We start from the raw sequence: 4,078 nt of genomic DNA, 5'->3' as shown, positions 1-4,078 counted from the left end.
TTTTCGAACTAAGACTCAAACTGTTCATCGTAGTGAATGAGATTTTATCAAGGAATTATAAATTTCTTAAGTATTACGGTCATTTTACTAGATTTAGCACCAAGAGTTCCAAAAAGAACCAACTTGGAAATAGCAAAATCTGAAATTCTGCAAGTTAAACTAAGTATGAGTTTTTGGTCAACTTCAAACGACCATAACTTCTAGCACAAGATGATTTAGGTGTTCTACAAGATACCATAGGAAAGATCTTTGAATAATTTCCAACGCCGCCGAGCTTTCTATGTTTCGAGTTCGGATGAGCGAGATATGACCTTTTGAAGTTAGGTTGTCCAGTGAAAGAAAGCTAGCGGAAAATTGTGAGGGATATTTTGGTCCTTTCCTTACCCAATCAGACTTTATTTATTTTAATAATATTTTATGGGTCTAATCCTTTTTGGTTCAGTTTTATAATCATAATATACGTAAGGTTTTAGTTGAGAGTTCAAGAAGAGACAAGAAGAGAAAAGAAGAGAAAAGAGGAGAAAAGAGAAAAGGATGAAGATGTTCGTCGACATTCTTGAGTTTAGTTACGGATTTTAGCCATGGATCTAATTCCTAATAGGTATGTAAGCTTTCATAGTGTTCGGTTTATTAAAACACTCGCCAATCATGTTATATTCAGCGCAACTTCATTCTTAAAGTTGAAAGATTAGAGTTCTTGATGAGTTTTTGATAAGTGTTCTTGAAATTTCATTAAGTTTTGATTTAAGATTCTACTTGGGTAAACTTTAAACGACCATATATCTCAAAATTAAGAGTTACGTGAGTCATAACCTATTTTAATTAAAGGTAATTGAATCTACTTTTCAATGTCACCTTTTGCGCCAATCCAATTTCTGAGTAAGAAGTTATGACGATTTTAGTAACCTATACAGTGCTGTTATGAACTAGCCGACGGAAAAAATATTACAAAGAGTCGATTTTGTCTTTTTACCTCCAAGAAAATTCTAAACGAATTTCTTGATTAATAAAATCTTCAAAACAATCATATTTTCATCTTTACTAATGAAAAACATAATTCTTGACCATATAAGTTTCAAGAAACTAATTCAAGAATGTCAAGAAATGTTTTATTGATCATTTATCTTCAAGCTAGGGTTTCAAGGTTTCTATTCAAGTTCTTATCCAAGATTCTTCAAAAAAATTATTTTTTTTAATCTAAAATCATTCCTAACATGATCATAATCTTAAATTCATAATTCAAATTCAAGGTAGAATTGAGAGTTAAGTGTTAAGAATTCGTTCGAACATTCTAAGAAAGTCATGTTGATTAGTTTCTACAACTTCTACTAATTTGTTTCAAGGCTCGAGTAAATAAGTACTAGAGGATGAGGAAAGAGACTTCATGAGTCTACTTTGTCATCATGAGATCCTTCATATCATGAATCATAACTCTTGAATTCATAATTCACATTCAAGAGACAGAGTTAATAGTAGAGTTCAAGAAAGCTTTTAAGTTTAATTGTGAATTCTTTGAGATCCATCATTGTTTTGAACTAAGATTTGAGAAAGAAACTAATAGAATGAGAATAGTTGTATACATGAGTTCCATGTAGTTATGTAGACCTTTGAGTCGAGTCGTTTATGCCCATAAATTTCGCATGTACTCCATAAATATGAGTATCATGGAGAAGAGTAATATCTTTAAATTCTAAGTCTTCAGTATTTATTCTTAATCCCCTATGAGATTTTATTTACAATCATGACACTATAACATGTTATCCATGAATTCCTTGATTTGAGCAGCTCATTCTGATAATTCCACATGAACCCTATTAGTCGAGCTTGAGTCCTTGAGTTAAGTGGTTCATGTTCATAATTTTGCATAAACCCTATGAGTAGTCCTTGAGTTAAGTAGTTTAACCCATAATTTCGTATGAGTTAAGTAATTCATGCCCATATTAGATAACTTTAAGCTCATGATTACACACTAAGAAGGGAAAGAGGCAATTAAGAAAACTTGTCCAACGAAAAGATTCTGAAAACTCAGATCTCATTAGTAGTTTGTCAGGTCATTTGAGAATCCTTATTCTAGTATCACTTGATCCAGTACAAACCAAGTGCTAACAATGATAGCTTGAATGAAACCTCTAAAGTAGAGAATTTTCTTAAAAGAAATTTAAGGGACCACATTCCCATCAACTTTTTGGACAAAAGTAAGCAATTTCTTGTATTTTTTTATTTTTGATAAAAGGTAGATAAAACACTGACTTTTATATGAAGAACATATCAGTACACATAACTAAAAAGGTCACATTAGTTGAAAATTGAGAAAGAGGATAAACCTTTCTTACAAGGCTACTGTAGCTCTCCCAACTATTGCACTAAGAAAAGTGACTTTTGCACCTCAAAGACCAGACATGTGCAATCTGTTAGTGGATGATCATGAGGATTATGCTATCACTTCTAGTTACATATTTCACTTTTTCAACAATGTTAAAAACACTTGATAATTAAGATCAAATATAAGTTTGTCAAGAAACAAAAGAGATGGCTTATGAATTATGTTAGTCCTGATTGAGAATCTTCATGTTCTGCCCATCGCACTCCTTTTCTTCCTTCATCTCTTATGTATTGTGTTGGCATGTGTATATAAATTTTTATTTTGCATTATCAAGTTACGAAAAAATAACTTTAAGAAATTTGTAACTAATGTTATAACCTATACAACATGCTATATAACTTAACTCCTTTGGTTGATAGTAGAAATTTTTGGATGTGGGGATTTAAAATAAAGAAAATAGAGAAACTGCAGAAATAGTATTTTATTCAAAGTACTCTACTATCATCTGTTTCTCCATCCATTAAGATCTGATACTGGAGTATAAATATTACTTCAATCGGTTATTCGTACTTTAAGTGTTGTTGTGTGATTCTTCTATGTTCTTATCGTAAGAGAAAGTAATATAGAAGTAAGCTTTATTTTCAAGCATCATTGTAGACTCCAAATATATTGGGAATTATATTAGGTGTACTGCAATATTTAAAATATAATACATCTTTACAAGAGTATAATGTCTTTACTTGAGTATTTAAAAAGCTGATAAACAGATCTTGATTAATTAAGAACCTGAAAAATGCACACTTTAATAATTTTGCATGTTTCATTCAAAATCAAATAGAATCTAAAAGTTTATTTTCTATCTCTGATAAACATATTATCAAATACATTAGGTGCATTATCCGCCTCAAATTAGTTGTTAATGCACACAAAATACATCAAATTTACATAATGCATGTCGAAATGAGGAACAACTTCTAACATGCATATACAACTTCTAGTAGACATATTTTTATAAAAGGAATTAGATCTCTCTAATTTATCATGATGATGCATCTTCTAGTGATTGCACAATATAAAGAAATATAATGAAAAATCTATGAACACAGAAACATAACACAACTATTGATAGTGCTATCAGGAATATTATCGAATACCTTGAGTGCGCAAAGTGTCATTAATTAGAGAAATAGTGAAATATGAAATTCTTTTGCCAAAACTTTTAAAAATATTAACCCCTTCAAAAGAAGTAGATTAGGAACAATACAAAGGCATGGAAAAACTCTTCTAAAAATAACGAAATTCAATACAGAAAAGAAGAAAGCAAATGAAAAATTTAACATTCAATTAGAAAAAAAGATGTATTGAGAATGGAAGGCCAAAACGTGTTATACATAGTGCAGATGGAGTAAACTTAAAATTACGATTTTGTCTGTGCTCTGCATGGACACACTAGTGACGAAGTGTCCATGCAGCACACAGACCTAATATTTTTTAGAAGTTAATTTTTGATTGATATTAATCTAGGGAAAATTAGCAATCTTGTCAAAAACCTAAATAATTAGTAAAAATATACATACTTTAAAAATTTGTACTATATTAGAAGCATGAGTAATGAATTTGTAATATATTAGAAGTATGAGTAATGGCAAAGGTATCAACCTTCTTGTTTTTTGTCATTAATGTTTATGCTAAGGGTAACTTCGACTTTTCAATTCACTGTACACAATACGTGGCTTTCATCCTACACTTGAAAAA

Source organism: Solanum lycopersicum, chromosome 11 (assembly GCF_036512215.1).
Source record: "Solanum lycopersicum chromosome 11, SLM_r2.1".
Lineage (NCBI taxonomy): Eukaryota > Viridiplantae > Streptophyta > Magnoliopsida > Solanales > Solanaceae > Solanum > Solanum lycopersicum.
This window is presented reverse-complemented; position numbering follows the sequence as displayed.